The sequence below is a fragment of the Esox lucius genome, chromosome 20 (assembly GCF_011004845.1).
Source record: "Esox lucius isolate fEsoLuc1 chromosome 20, fEsoLuc1.pri, whole genome shotgun sequence".
In the NCBI taxonomy this organism is placed as follows: Eukaryota; Metazoa; Chordata; class Actinopteri; order Esociformes; family Esocidae; genus Esox; species Esox lucius.
The window spans coordinates 1,829-18,536 of NC_047588.1; the positions used below are offsets into that span (position 1 = coordinate 1,829).

At 40.0% G+C, this 16,708-nt stretch overlaps 3 non-coding genes across 3 annotated transcripts; all 3 read left to right on the forward strand.

Moving 5' to 3' along the window:
* The first annotated feature begins 15,986 nt into the window (after positions 1 to 15,986).
* LOC114830179 lies at positions 15,987 to 16,105 on the forward strand. The gene has a single exon (XR_003777904.2). It is a non-coding gene; the product is annotated as a 5S ribosomal RNA (ribosomal RNA).
* Positions 16,106 to 16,208: 103 nt separating this feature from the next.
* Positions 16,209 to 16,327, forward strand: LOC114830156. Its single transcript, XR_003777881.2, has one exon. It is a non-coding gene; the product is annotated as a 5S ribosomal RNA (ribosomal RNA).
* Positions 16,328 to 16,430: 103 nt separating this feature from the next.
* Positions 16,431 to 16,549, forward strand: LOC114830190. The gene has a single exon (XR_003777915.2). It is a non-coding gene; the product is annotated as a 5S ribosomal RNA (ribosomal RNA).
* Positions 16,550 to 16,708: the final 159 nt, after the last annotated feature.

Below are 16,708 nucleotides of genomic sequence, written 5' to 3' on the forward strand. Positions count from 1 at the left end.
TAAAAAGTTTAGAACTCATACATACATTACACTCAGCCACACTCACTCAGACTTTACACCTGGCTCAGATAGAGAGACAGGATTAAAACCCCACAATTAACATACAAATGAAACTGCCCCCTATACAGCACAAAGAGACCTTCTGTCTCCAGCCCCCTGATGTTCTAGTCTAGGTTAGGACAATTGAATGTAAATTACTGTAACCTGATTAAGATTTCACACCTGTATGCAAAGAACCTGTTGATCTATGACCGAGAGTGAGAGCATGTCCTTCCTCATTGGATAGCGAAAACCAAGAGATTCGTCCAACATGTCACCATGCCAACGAAGAGCCAATAAGGATGGGTTTTACTCACGAGAGTGAAAAGTAACCACCCCTGTGGCGGGAGTATTAAAACCAATGTTCGATCTTGATTCGGGGCGAATATTTTGTGGAAGCTCGAGGGTTGAGCAAATATTTGACCGCTGCAGTGTATTTCATGTATTTTGACTTATCAATTCATATTAATAAATCTTTGTGCTAAATTTCCATTTGGACCGGAGCCTCATCCTTCTTCAGAAATTCTGGTACACGTAAAATTCTTAACAATTGGTGACCCCGTACACGTGATTTCTGATAGGAGGACGGAGGAACGAGTAGATTCGAAAGGACTGAAAGGTTGATGCTGCTGCTTGACTCTTACATGGGCCTCGTCCTTCTTCAGAAATTCTGATACACGTAAAATTTCTTAACAATACCTCATCTAAAACCTGCAAGGTCCTGGTGGTCTTCTCTTTCATAACTCCACCCTTGCTCCTGATGACCTCCAGCAGTTTGGTGGAGTGCTTGTCCAACTGCGCCAAGAACTTTGTCTCCAAGGGAACTGTTGTGATTCGCATGAACTCGGCATTGATCTAAAAAGTAGAGCATACAGAAAAAAGTTTAGAAGTTTTTAAGATGGTGAACACAAAACGGAATCACCAGCACAGCCTTATCAAATTATCGCCTACAACAAAAACAACAACTCATAAGTGAATCAACAGTTAGGTCTAAAAATTATCAACTGTAAGCTATATGACATTTGCTCACATGGATTTAACTGGTCCTAGACAAAGTGCCATGCCTGTGAAACTCCACTACAGGCCAACAATTGATTAAATGAATGGGTGACTAATGCATCTGTATCTAAAAACCTACCTCTTCCATCTGAAAAAGTGCAGGCCATCTCTCAAAGACTGCTTCAATGCTCGGCTTCATATGCACAATTTCTTGTCTCCGGTATCCAAACGTCTTTGCCGTCTTTTCTTTTATTGCTTGTCTGTTGTTTATTTGCTGTAGTTCTGACAGAAGGGAAATCCTCTCTCGTTCCAGGCTTTCTGGAGTCGCACCACTTGGCAAGGGGTAGAAAATGGTTGACCTCAGCTCGTCTTGGTCTCTTCAAATCTTTTGCTGGGTAGGCCTCCTCTAGAGACTTGGATTTCAAATAATTTACAGTGAGCTCTGCAGATGTTCCATGTGCCCTAAGTAGAGTCCGGTAGTTAGCCATTTTTACCTTGAGCCTTTGTTTCCATCCATAGCTCTCATTGAAAGACCCTGGTTCTCTCAGACAGGGGTGCTTCCTTGTCAGTGCCTCAGCAACATAGCTGAAGTCAGCATCTGTAGGGTATTCTTTGTATGTGTAGACTTTTTCAGCCACTTTCTCCAGTATGTCTGACAGCAATTTTGAGCAGGGTGTCAACCTAGATTTGCTTCTTGTGTATTCCTCATTTCCCCTCTGTAGTTGACATTCTGTGTCATAGGAGAAGAGTGGGATTGGGAACACTTTTGGTCACTGCTGTGTTCTTAATGAGTCTGGGGAACATCTGCTAAGAATTATGGTGTATGTGCAGATCCTGAGGAGGAATCTTCACTGTCCTGTCCACCTGAAGGGATACTACTCATTGTGGGATCAACTGGGTACAAGAAAATAGTTGTGGTATCAGGGTCTATTTGGACAACTTTGATTACTGAGAGATCCCTAATTACAGTTGTAGAGGTCAGATTTACAAATATGTTCCCAAAATCAGTGTCCTTGTACTGCAGCCTTATGTGTCCTCCTAATCCACATACATTTGTTGACCTCTTCGATGAGCTCTTCCAGTGAGTTGGGAATCCCATTGCGTAGCTCCATTCTTACACTGTTGTCTTCGTTCAAGATGATCAGCAATCAAACAGTTGCGATTTCTGCCATGGTGCCCTGAGTAAGAGAGACAGAGGGGAGGCAGAGACATGGTAAGAGTGAATGAGTGACTCAGCTTTAGACTTAATAGCCGATGACTAGGGATGCTAATTTAGATTTAGTGTTCTGACCACTAGCCAACAAGAATAACCTGCAGGTTCCACTGTAAGAATCCCTGTGCATCACTTAAAAAAAATAAAAAACTTGTGTACGATGACCTGAGGGGACAAAAATGTCCACGCCCCCCTGAAAAAAAACCTATGTGAACTAAATCATATTTTTTTTTTTTACAACTACAATTTTGAAGACAGGGCTCTAGAGTGACAAGCTGGTATAATATAATTCATGATATTATGTTACAAATACAAAACATTTGGTTTAAATGTGTTACAACGGGGACATCAAAATATTAAAGGCAAAAACATTACTTGGTGAGGCACAAGGGTTAGGACTGTTACATGCAAAAGTCATACAACCACTGATTCACTAAATGCTGACCTTAAACATGTATGTATCTTTTGAGAGTAATCAGCCGCATCCCCCCAACTGTGTAGTCAGCCAATGGATATGGTTCTGTCAGTTCGTTTGGGCCAAGAAGTTCCACCTCCTTCGTAGGACACATTTTCAGTTCATAGGCTCTGTAATGTACCATGCACTCAGCTTTCGGACAATAAAAAGCAGCTTATCCTTGACAACAATCATCTGGATTATTTCAGTAAATTCTGGCAGCCCTGCCAATGAGCCATGTGTAAGTATCATTCCATTTCTGTAGTTAAGGCCACTATACGTTGCATTTCTAGCCAAGCACACACCATCCAAATCTGGGTACCTCTGTTTAATAGCAAATGCAATGTCCTCTTTCAAAACGTCTATGGGAAGAGTTGAAACATTTGCTACCTCCAGGGGGGATTTGGGAAAGCTGCACATGTAAAGGTCATGTGCCATGAGAAACTGATGTCTTTCTGCTAAGGACAGGAGCACATTTTTGAAGCACGTTGTATGGAGCACAACTCTTTTGAAGAAGCTGTGCTTCGCTTCGAAACGCATGGTCCATAGTGCAACTAATGGTCCAAACTCACAGATTAACTGAGGATAATGCTCCAGAAAATGGTGTTTAGGCAGAAGATTTGTTTCCGGGAAAAGCTCTTTAAATTTAACTCTGCGCTCAGAGATCTTAAAGTTCAAATATCCAATTGATTCTTTAGTTTGAACAGGAGAAACAACAAGTTCCACAATGTCCTTTAAGTCAGCAAGAAGATGCCAGGCTGGTTCATCAGTAGGAACTTTCTGTCCAAGTAGTAGTGGAAGAAATCTTATTAAACTCCAGTTTTCATATGCTTTTCCATCAATTGTTCTCCTGGATGAATAGGTCAGTGGAACAGGATGGGGGCGATTTGTTTTATCAGTCCATTTAAAGGGAAAATCTTCTATTGCCTTGTTCAAGGTGGCCAAAGTAAAGTACTTTTTGGAAATTAATACAGTCAGACAGAGAGCTATTTCAACAGGAACTATTCCCTCAAATAAATCATGGGCAATGTCTGGAGGAAAACCAGTAGTAACATTGGAATGGGAAAGTTTTTCTGACAGAACACATTTCCTCGTAACACCATAACAGTTGACCAAAGAATTTTCCTCAAGGGTTTTAAGATGACTTAAAATCTCTTCAGTTCTCCGCGAGAAACCTCCAGCTCCAATGCCCTTTGTCTGAAAATCTAACCTATCTGCAGTACAAAATCTGCAAACATATCTGCCAGAAAAACTTTACAAAACCAGCAATACTGTGCGCTCCAAGGTTATCGGCAACAACACACTGCACTGTGCCCTTCAAAGTTTTCCCCAACTTATTCACAAAAACCCCATGTTGTTCTAATGTCATGAGATCACTAGTCAAAGGCTCTAAAACTTTCTCATAACCATAAACCTTGACATCATTGCTTTTGATCAATGCAGCCAAATTGATTTCAGTCCTTGACTGAAAACCAGGTGGCAGATTGCCTAAAATCCAATAAAAGGCACATACAAAACATACAAAATCAAAGAAATTGCACACTCTTTTGAGAGAATAGCATTTCTTTTAAAAGTCCATCCCAAAAGGATCTGTATACCTGCCTATCACTTTCCCCTGGTTTATATTTTTCTTTCTAATTTGTAGCCTTATTTAGTATAGGTTCACAATTTAGAAGTTGCTGCAAGGATTTTAGTAAAGGCGCATACTGAAAAGACTTTCCATTCTTTCGGTCTAACACATATTCAACTGGTTTCACAACACTGAAGTTTTTTCTATAGTATGTCTTCCGTTTCCAAGTGGTTGACAGTGGACCATGGTTTCCTATTGCAGCTTGAATGGGATTTGAAGTGCAAAGTACAGTGGCCAACTCTTTCACAACTGATTCCTCAATCTGGCAATTGTGATCTTTTAAGAAGTGGATTATAGTTTTTTGGGTGGCTGGCACAGAGACAGTACCAATTAAATATTGCAACTCTTCAAGCAGTTCATTCACAGCTTCACTTGGCACCAGAAAAGCATTTTCTAACTTAGGTAAGACTGAGGCTAATTTTAGTTCAATAACATTTGTCAAATCCGTTGTTTCTTCATCAGGAATTTCTTCAGATAGTAAATCATCATCTGACAGCTCGGTGTTGCCTCTTACAAATGATTCTACAACAGCAGGACTATCAACAAGGCCATCAACAATTCCAGGCTTTAAATCATTAATTGTATGGGGGGTATGTTTTCTCCATTTGTGAGTATTGAAAGCTCCATATAGATTGTTTTTTTTTGAGCAATCAGCAAACATACAACTGACAGATTCATGATTTTTCAAATGTTTCCCAATGTGTCGAAAATAGTCTGTCTCAGTAGAAAGTAGATTGTTGTCACAAATGTGGCACTTAAAGAATTGTGAAAAGCTTTCTTTTTGTGAGGATGGTTGAGCAGGATGGTATTTCCTTAGATGGGTCAAGTAGAGCTTTCCATGTCTTGCAGGTGCATGGGCAATTCTCATAAGTACAGGGGTAATCACAGCCCCGTCCATAATGCCGATGATCAAGTTTATAGTGTTTCAGAAGTTCAGATCTTCTTGAATATGAATTGTCACAGTCTTTACATTTCCACATATTTTTAAATGTACATTTAGTTTTACTTAGTAGATCTGGTAGACAACTTCCCAGATGAGAGAAAATTCTATACTTTCCCCAGCCCACTTAGGAAGATGCCTAATTATTAAAAATGCCCTCATGACATTGTAAATAGAACTCACCACAAGCAATGATCACTGGCAGGAGCTTCACAATAAGTTGCACAGCAAGAACAAAACAGATTGGTGGCTGCTTCCCTGAAGTTGAAAGGGAAAACATGATTTAGTTTTAGCTGTTAGCCATCAAAGTGTGTTAGCTACTAACATCATGCAGAAATTAAGAATACCCAACATTTAACATAAATAGATATATACTTTAATGATTTTAGGAAAGCTGGCTAACATTTTGGTACATTTCTTCCACATGTAAATGCTGTAAACAGTGTAGCAAACTAACATTACGATTTAGAATTAGCTGGGCCTTGTAATATTATGGCTGATATACTGAACACAAGGAAATTAGGAGTGTGAATAAAAGATCACATATGCCCTTATGCTATTAACAGCAGAAGTAACCATCAGTCAAGTTTGCAGCTTGAACCTGGGGATTAACTACCACATGTCAAGTGTCAAAAACGCAACAAACAAAAAAAGGCTAACTTCGGAGTGTTATTTACCCCCCTTCCTGACAAGCTAGCATGTCATGGTTGGTACTTATGTCGTTTAGTTTCATATTATACTGATATCTTCACTAGCTTTAAAACAGAGCCCGCAGAACTCTTAAAGACAGTAAAGTCGGTAAATAAACATTTTCTAGGCTCTTTGCGCCACTGTTAACTATTAAAAACACTCAGCAGAGCAAATGCATTTGAATTCACGAACATAACATTAGCTGTAACATTAGCTGTAACGTTAACTTACGTTAACTTACGTGGTAACTTTAGCTAACGTCAATGCACCCACAAAATGCATTTAAAAAATATAGTTTGAATGTATTAGCTAGTTAGCTAGCGAACCGTAATAGCATTACTAACCCACGACCAGAGGGCGGCTTACTTAACGTAACGTTAACGTTATAGTTTGAATGAAGAATGCTAACGTTAGTGCTAGCTTATAATTTACATGCTATCAAGCGTGATTGCTAAAATTATGGCCAGAGTCAAGGACAGTCAGGTATATTTTGAAATAAAACCTTAATGGTAGACAAAGTGTATTGTTTTTATCTTACCAGTATGATGTTGCTCGTATACTTCTGTGTCGCAGCCTGGCTGAGGGGGTCTGTTGGACGCTCAACAGATTATTCTGTGACAGAATTGTTTTTAAAAAAATCCTTTATTTAGATGTAAACAGGTCAGAGAGCGGGATCTCAAACTCAACAATGCGCATGTGCAAATCATGCTTAATCTAATAAAAATGCTCTGATCAAATAAATAAATAAAGTTTAATGTCCTGCTGCCAATTTATATTGTATCCATTTAACAAATTCAACTAGAATGTTTACTTTAAATTAAAAAACAAATAATTTTAAGCTATTTCTATGAGAAAATACACATAAAACGAACAACAGCAAATGTTAGACTTTTTTCAGTGTAGGAATTCAAGAGTCTGCAGGGAGTTTTACCCCAAATGTCATCCATAGAATCCACCAAGGTGCAAACCAATATAAGTGTGTAGCAAATGACGAATAGGGAACCTGTATTTGGATGTATTACTTCATGCAATGAAAAAGAGGTCCACATGAAGAATCACCATTAGAGTTGAAGGTGGAATGATCTTGCTCTTTTCTATGCCCGTATGTGAACTTCCATGCAGTACATTTGTGCCGTTTGTAAGGTCCAGGTTGGTAGAATGCTCTCCCACAACATTACATGCAGTTAGGTCAATTAATTTTGAATAGGTCCTCAACGGCAGTCAATGTACTCATCCAAACAGTCAGGCAATTCAAGTACAAACGCAAATGAATTGAAAATGTTCAAAGACATTCAGATTGATGATATTGTTGCTTCTGAAGTGTGAGCAAATGGATTTCAATATTCTAGTATAGGTTTTGACGCCGATATGTCATATGTGGCGCCCACTTGACTTGCCCACTAAATGTGTGCATAAACCAGTAGTAATACACGTGCGTATGACAAGTGATGGAGAAACTCTCACATATGTTGACACTACATAGCTAGATCAGTAAATGTGTGTACAAACCTGTATTGACACAAGTCATGCATGAACAGTTGATGTTGAAACTGGGGTTTTGCCTTGGTCAAAAGAGTGTGCATTCAAATGGATTGTTGCATGTTAAAAGAAGAAAGCGAGTAGGAATTCAAGAGTCTACAGAGAGTTTTACCCCAAATATCATCTGTAGAAGACACAAAGGTGCAAAGCAATATAAGTGTGTAGCAAAGGACACAGCCCTCTGTTAGATTTGCACAACTAACTCATGATATTGGACATGTACAGGTCACAATTACCCGGGTTTGTTTGCTGCATAGCAAACAACCTGTGTTTGGATGTATTACATCATGCAATGAAAAAGAGGTCCACATGAAGAATCACCATTAGAGTTGAAGGTGGAATGATCTTGCTGATTTGCATGCCTGTATGTGAACTTCCATGCAGTACATTTGTGCCGTTTGTAAGGTCCAGATTGGTAGAATGCTCTTCCACAAGATTGATAATAATTTTGCTTCTGGGAGCACACAGGAACGCGGGAACGCTAGGCCGCCTGAAGGTGGGGTGCTGACGGTCAGAGAAGGTGTACCAGGGAACACCAATCGGTGAGTTCATTCCTTAACACGTCTTAGTTTGGCCATCGTATGTAAATCCAAGGTAATATGCAAATTTGGGAGTTGTTTCCCTGGGTAGGACACCTTTTTCTATAGATTTAATGGGTTATAATTCCTTCACACGGGCGACCGTGTGGCACATTTATTGTTGTTTTGTATTTTTGTTTATTATTGTTGTGTTTTTCTCGTTTTCACCTTTGTTTTTGCTGGATTTTCAGTGTGCGACTCTACTGAATTAATGTTTGATTCCTCCCTACTATCGGTTTTCTTTTTCATCCTGTAATGGTCCTGCTTTCACGCATGGAGTAATTTTTCGTACTGATTTACGAGTAACCCTCTAATCCGCTGGTGCAGGTCAAGGATGTCTCATAGTCAAACACCAGATCCCTCTCGGCATCTTTAACTAGTAACTCATTCATACATGCATAGGACCAAGGATAGGACCAAGGACCATCAGTTCAAGAATTTCCACAACAATCCATCTTGATCCCAAAATCAACCCTTGGTATCAACCCTTAAACAGTTTACTCATTAAGATATAGGCTGCAACAAAACAGTACTCTTTTACAACATGACCCAGTCAATATCATTACCCTTAATGATTAGAGATTGGAACAAATCTGAAATGTCTGGATCCTCATTTAAATGCTTCTAGACGATTACCTTCGTATAAACACCAAGATCACATATTTTCATTATACAGAATCATAACATACCACAACAAAATCTTTTATGTTAAAATCATTGGTCAAAGGAAATGAATTCAGGTGACACATATATTGTTAGTATGGGGTATGTGGCAACGACACATCTTGGGTGTGTAAACACCTATTACTGAATACATCCTTCAATTTGTCACTGGTACAAAGTCCTCTCATGCCAATTGCTTGATTCACTGAAAAGTCCTCTCCATGGTCCCAATTAGATGTACTTCCAAAGTCATCACAAATGTTCTGCTCCTCCAAACGTCAGACAGTCAGTTATGAACCATTCCTTGGCAGGCCAGTGTAACAGAACGTAAAAGTCAGATGTACATTCCAAGGTATTGTCCTTCATAGCTCAGATGCAGGTTATCATGTCACAGTCTTGTTGTCTTCATTCTAGCTGCTTTATCAGCCAGGTCAGGAGAATATGTGTGTTCTCCCTTGTGAATGCCAAGATGACCAATTTTAGTTAAAGGCTCTATAGCTGCAGGCCAGGCCGGAAGTGTTGGTTACTAGCACCAGAATATTCACTTTTGCCCCAGTGACTTCAATTCACTGTGCCTAACCTTTAAACACAGAAGCCCTCCTGTAGCGTGTGTTGTCAACCCCAGGCTCCTCTCCCAGCTACCTGGACAGCAGATGAGATGTACCTGGTATGGACCAAATCAGCGTGGCAAGATGTCGTGCAGTTGGTCTTTCCGCGCCCCCATAAATGTTGTCCAGAACTGGAGCTTTCCTTCACCTCCATCCTCTCGGTTGGAGTTTGCCTTCTCCATCACATGGCAGAATCATCAGGACTAGAATTAGTCCAGCTCACAGGAACCCGGCATCACTGTAAACGTGCGGCGCCCCAGAGTAGACTCCACTCGTAGCTGTAGGACAGGACAGTCTGTGTGTGTGTGTGTGAGATCCATCTTATCTCAGCCCACCTCACAGTTGTCCTTTAAGTCAAACTCAGTCTCTCTCTGGGCTCCAACAAGTCCTCTATTGCCAAATCGCTTTCAAGTGTCCTGTACCTGAAGTGTGAATTATCCTTGAGAAGATTAGTTGCAACTGCATAGTACACCATCACAAATATGTCCATTACATTAGCTTGTTGCATCTCGCTGATGCATTAGAGCCAAACACTATCAAACACTCAAAACTATATTCCCAATGTCTCTCTTCTTCCTTTGTCCAAATAGATTAGAACAGTTGTAATCAGTAACAGTATCGTTAAAACATTAACATTTCTGGTGCTTCTGTTTTACCAGTGCAGCAAAATAACTCCACTCTTTTCTATAGTTGGTTTAACAACCAACAAAAAGAACAGAAGAACACAATTTCTCATTTCCCATTACTGTTTCAATTACTCATCAGTTAAGATAGTTTGCTTACATTGAAGTACCACTCTCAAAGAGTAGTTCATGAACAATTCTCAGTTCACCTATATAATTTACATCTGATTGTGTTGTATCGGTACTACAATCAAATTCACCTTTGTTTTGTCAAATACCTTATTTCAAATCGAAACATGTCACACCATCTTGAAGGTCAGCTAACATAACTGTTATTTAGCCTAATTTCTCCACAAGATGAACTCAGTGTGAATGTCTCCATTGTCTCCATCTCAAACAGCCCCCCCCCACCCAACACACTGGTTTCTGCGTCAGTGAGTTGAGCGCTCCAGGGGGTCTGTACCTCTATATACAATTTAGACTATGTAAGACTTCTCAACTTGGTTTTCTAGAAACATAACCTGATGCAGATTTACTTCCTCAGTATCAATTAAAACATGGCAACATTTAGTCAACATGTAAGGAATAACAAAATGTGCTCCCTGCACGTTTTTACCCACTTATTCCATAATGCATGAGATTAATATGATTACTTCTAATGAAATATTAAACAAACTGAACAGTAACACTCCCATCAAATTAGTTATTTCTTAGCTAAACCATTTCAAAATGGTAAGATGTATTCCACGAAACCATAACCAAGTTAGATTTTGTATAAAACAAACTTCTCAAAAAAACAAATTAGACAAACACTGTTTAGGGATGCGGATTTTAACAGATGCCAATTTTCTGCTATAACTTTGGAAACAGAAAAACTAAATTCTTCACGTAACTCTTTAAATATCTATTTAATTTGCTTTGAACTCTTAAGTTCAACTATTTTTCATCATAGATAATCATTACATAAAATCCCCCCATGCTTTCACGACAGAGACAACGGAAAATGACTCCAAGCTTGAAAGCAGAACCATTACAGGACGGACATGAAAAAAAAAACAAGGTTGGGAGGAATCTAACAGCCAGTCAATAAAAGTCGCAAACCAAACATCTAACAAAATCAAATGTGAAAATGATATAAACATCCACAAAGAAAATCTAAAAAAATATTGTACCACACGGTCGCTCGAGTGAAGGAAGCATATTGAAACAACAACCAAATCAGCATATCAAAATTAGTATTGCCACAGGCAACGGCCAAACTACGTTGAGACCAAACAAACATCATAACTCAATTTACCTCCTAAAGTCTATGGAATTTCCTCAACTTCAGATTAATGTCTATGTTATTCAAAAAAGCGGTGATCAGTCAAAAATCGCCAGCTCCATGTATACGTCACGCAAAGACATCAAGATTGTTCAAGCAATTAACAATGTTAGATGACTTAAGGTCTCCACCCTTACAACAATTCGTCCCAAAGTCTTAAACGTCAACACCAAGGCTATTGAGAGGAAAATGCATGTAGCTTTCACTTAATTATTAACCATCCCAAAACTACACAAACATTTACTCATGTAGGGGAAATTACCACATGTGAGGACAGGCAGAAAACTCAAACGGAAAACTTAGAGCAAAGGCCAACCCAGGGGGTGAGCCCCCCTTTCTGGAGCCAATGAAAGCCCCCCACATAAAAACGTAAAAAATGGTCCTCAGACTGCCTGGAGTAAAAGACGTCATACCTACAACTTAGCCGATCTCCAACATTAACTAAAAGTTTAGAGTCATAGCTCTACCCAGCTAACATCGTTGCTGTTCGCAAAAAAAAATCGCTTATCTTATCAACAGCAACAATAGGGGGAAAAACACACAAAATAAAGGCAAACCAACAGAAAACAGATGCATGAAGACACTAAAATCAAGGAACAATCAGTGAGAGAACCCCATGACACCCCGGGCTAGAACTCTAAACGCAGACACATCAATCAACCCCAAGTGTCAGTTTATCAGGCTAGAATCTAAAACGGCAGTAACAAGCAACGGTGTAGGACCGAGAACACAAGTATTATCCCAGGTATCATTGTAAATACAAACAAAGTGAAACTACATGAATTAACCAAATCCAATTGAACATTTAAAATAGGACATCTAAACCCATGGGTTATTTAGTCTGGGAATAAACAGGCTTTGGCCATTTTACCCTCTTGTGCACTCGTGCAGGCTATGACTATATTGGCCGAATCCAGTCTTCATGGAAAAAAGCGCGTTATCGCAATATTAAAAACTTTCGCTATGGTCCGCATCCCACTCCATACGAGGAGAGAGAAAACACTATTTTAACCCCTCATTACGAAACCACGAGACCATAATTTACCAAACCAGAGAAGCATCTGTGGATATACTGATTGTATGAGTTGTCGAACTGTTGTGAGCAATGAAGCAAAATATTAAGTGTCTGTAGCATGAGCTGAAACTGAAGGTGCAAGTAGGAGAACAGGAAATCTTATTCAGGCTTTCCTAGGTTGCAGAGATCATGTTTCCCCTAGAACAAGTATGGTACAAGGGCTATTTGTGATTCGGGCGACAAATAAACATAGGAAGACTTGGCTAATTCAATGCGTAAAGATGACCGGTTTGGTCCAAATCAACCAGGCGGACTCTATTATCCATATGTATACAAACTATTTTCCAGTCACTTCGTTAGGATGCCTAGATATTAGCAAAAGCCTGCCGTAAGATCCTGTAGATAATTATGGAATTGTAACCTACGCAATGCGCTTTGGTTGGCGACCATTCTGTGGAGTCTGTTTGGCTGTTTATTCCCATAGGGATAAACGTTCCTTTTGTTTATCCACAAACGGATTGCTTCACGAATATGTCTAGATATAATCCCCCAAAAAAACTACATCATAACAGCCTTCTGAGAAACTCATTATACGGTATATATGCAATGAATGCAAAACACACGTGCATCTTTTTGTGGTTTTTATTATCCATAAATACAAGAACTGAAAATCACCATGGGGTTTTGATTCTAACACAAATAACAATAAAAAAAATAGAACTATGCACATTTACTGGGAAAAATTGTTTTACCCAAAAATAAATAGGTAAACAGAAAAAGTAATTTGAAGCTGTGCCACAGATGGAAGCAGTTCCTAAATGTTCTGTGGAAAAAAAAAAACTATTTACATGATTCAGTTACAATGAATCAGGTCTTACTCAAAAATAAATGAGCACCCACAAATTGTCTTTTTAGCTGTGCCACAGATGGAAGCAGTTCCTAAATGTTCTGTGAAAAAAAAAAAAACTGTTTACATGATTCAGTTACAATGAATCAGGTCTTACTCAAAAATAAATGAGCACCCACAAATTGTCTTTTTAGCTGTGCCACAGATGGAAGCAGTTCCTGTCTGCAAGCAAACAGAGTGGGACATCACATTCACCGAATTTCCAGGGAGTGTCTTTCTTTACACCTTTTCTCTTGCAGAGCTCACACCTGAGGCGTCCAGCTGTGGCCCTCGAGCTTTGGTCAGTTGTCTCTCTGGTAGGCAAAGGGGTATGTCCGGTTAGTTTTGGTGTGGCAGCAACATCCAATGTCACCCCACACAACTCAGCTGCAAGTTGCTCAACAAACGCCTTATGTGTCAGGGGCCGACTCTGTGCACTCTGGCACAGCTCCTTGTGTAGGATGTAGCTATTGGTAACAAATAACAAAGCCCTATGGTAAATGACACATCCCCCATAGAGACAGAACATGTTGGTAGTCTAACCCTTTGTCTCTATTCACGAGGTGTTACAAGCATGGCTTGCAAAAACATATACCCTACCAAACAACCCTGTGAACTTATCACTAAGTCAGTATGAGTACAAACCTCCAATGTTATCCCGGACTGGGTTCCATTACTTATTTTATTCTAGTCTAAGTTCTATATACCAGAACAGTAGGTTACTAACTGTAACAACAAATCAAGAACGCTCCTGTATAGAATACGTGTTCTATTTACCGGAACGGTAGCCTACTATGTAACAATAGACCATGGAAACCAATTTACGCATTATGAAATAATCATGGTGATCCCAACATGACTGAAATCTACTTACATTTCATCCTCCATTCGATCAATTCCATCGATGAAATCTTGTTCCTCGTCTGTAAAAAACTCATCCGGGCCAGAATCTGCTGCAGCATCTTCATCACTTTCGAAGATCTGTTCCATGACTTGCTGGGCTGTAAACCTTTTTGCCATCTTGCATAAACAAAAGTTTTTGTTGCTGTTCTTTGAAAATGTTCTTTGTTGGAATAAAAGCGAAGCAATTTATCTCTAGATACTCTCTCGACTGATGCGCTGGGTAAGTAGAGGCCACTTGGAATGGGTGCTCGCGCCTTATACCTGAGATTCGCGGGGTATGCTAATTTGAATTGCTATTGAATGCCAGGCGTCAGATGACATAGTACACACACCGTTTGCGACTAGTCAACAAAGATTAGCCTTCTAAACAGCGGATGTAACTAGGCTACATTTCGTGACGTGCGTAATGGCTCCCATTTTTGGTGCAACTTTGTGGTCGTCTTACGAAGGCTGTGATGAATGCATGAACACAAATCTTATCAATCGCTTCATTGGAATGTGCAGCACACGGGAAAGGAAACAGCAAGTTAATAGCTATAACCATTCGGATTCTACGGTTAGAAATATACAGTGTCCGATTTTCCGCGATATCGCGGATTCCGACCCAGATGGGTTAAGGACTTTGTGTATGAGGTGATCCCTGGATTTCTGAGAGCTCAGGCCATTGTGGATGCTGTGACGGAAGTTGATGACACTGTGTGGACAGGCACCATACAGAATGGGTTTGACCGGGTGAAAGAAAGTATTCCAGAAGGGTGGTTATCCATAATTAATAATGATGAGAGGGGAGAAGATTTGTTTGTGTTTCCAGTTCTGTATGTTAAAGGTGGTGATGCACAACGACCACTGGAGGGAGTTACAACTAAACAGTTGTACAAGTTGTTGCTGGAGGCCGATCATCCTGCTGCTGAAAGAATGTGGGTGCGTATTTTCCCGGGGATAGATCTTTCAAAGTTGTGGAAGAACTTACATTTGTATGGGAATAAACCTGAGTGTGGGAATAATGATTTCATGATGAGACACAATCGTATATTCACAAAGATAGTGTTGCACCAAATAAATGATGAAATAAAAAGGTGGTGTGATGTCTGTTACTGTGCTCCAGAAACTTTGTTACATTTGTATGTAGAATGCCAGGAATTGGAGGGGTTCTACTGCAAGGTCAGACTGATGTTGAATAAAAACTGGAACGGGGTAATGCTGGGGAAGTATGCATGCGAACAACTGTTGTTGTTTGGTGTACCTGATAGTTATGAGAAAGTGAATGTGTATCTGCTGAATATTGTGTTGAGTTTTGTTAGATATTCAGTCTTTTGTAGGAGAAACCATGCATTTTTCGAAGAGAAGAAGGTGGAGGTGTGGGGAATATTTGTCACACTCTTCAGGAAGCATGTAGACATGTTTGTGTATGATGGGCTGGACAACTTTAATGAATTATTTTTGGAAGGGAATGGGTTAACTTCAAGAGCAGAGGATGGGGAAGTGGTTTTTAATTTTTTATATTTATGTTTTGTAAGTCTTACTCCAGTGGGGATGAGTTTTTGTTACTTTCTTTGAATTCTTTGATTTGATTGGGGGTAAATTGTTTGCCTGCCTAATTCTGCATTATGTGTTGACAGGATAATGCACTGTACATATTGTATTATAGATTTTTGATAATAAAAAAAAAAAAAAAAAAAAAAGCACGCCCGATCTCGTCTGATCTCGGAAGCTAAGCAGGGTCGGGCCCGGTTAGTACTTGGATGGGAGACCGCCTGGGAATACCAGGTGCTGTAAGCCTTTTTGATTGGGGTCAATTAATTTGTGAAAAAAATCCTGTCAATCATTCTTTTAGGACATGTCCACACACTCTATAAAAGGCCCAAATTCAAACTGTCAATAGGCTTACGGCCACACCTCCCTGAGCACGCCCGATCTCGTCTGATCTCGGAAGCTAAGCAGGGTCGGGCCCGGTTAGTACTTGGATGGGAGACCGCCTGGGAATACCAGGTGCTGTAAGACTTTTTGATTGGGGTCAATTAATTTGCGAAAAAAATCCTGTCAATCATTCTTTTAGGACATGTCCACACACTCTATAAAAGGCCCAAATTCAAACTGTCAATAGGCTTACGGCCACACCTCCCTGAGCACGCCCGATCTCGTCTGATCTCGGAAGCTAAGCAGGGTCGGGCCCGGTTAGTACTTGGATGGGAGACCGCCTGGGAATACCAGGTGCTGTAAGCCTTTTTGATTGGGGTCAATTAATTTGTGAAAAAAATCCTGTCAATCATTCTTTTAGGACATGTCCACACACTCTATAAAAGGCCCAAATTCAAACTGTCAATAGGCTTACGGCCACACCTCCCTGAGCACGCCCGATCTCGTCTGATCTCGGAAGCTAAGCAGGGTCGGGCCCGGTTAGTACTTGGATGGGAGACCGCCTGGGAATACCAGGTGCTGTAAGCCTTTTTGATTGGGGTCAATTAATTTGTGAAAAAAATCCTGTCAATCATTCTTTTAGGACATGTCCACACACTCTATAAAAGGCCCAAATTCAAACTGTCAATAGGCTTACGGCCACACCTCCCTGAGCACGCCCGATCTCGTCTGATCTCGGAAGCTATC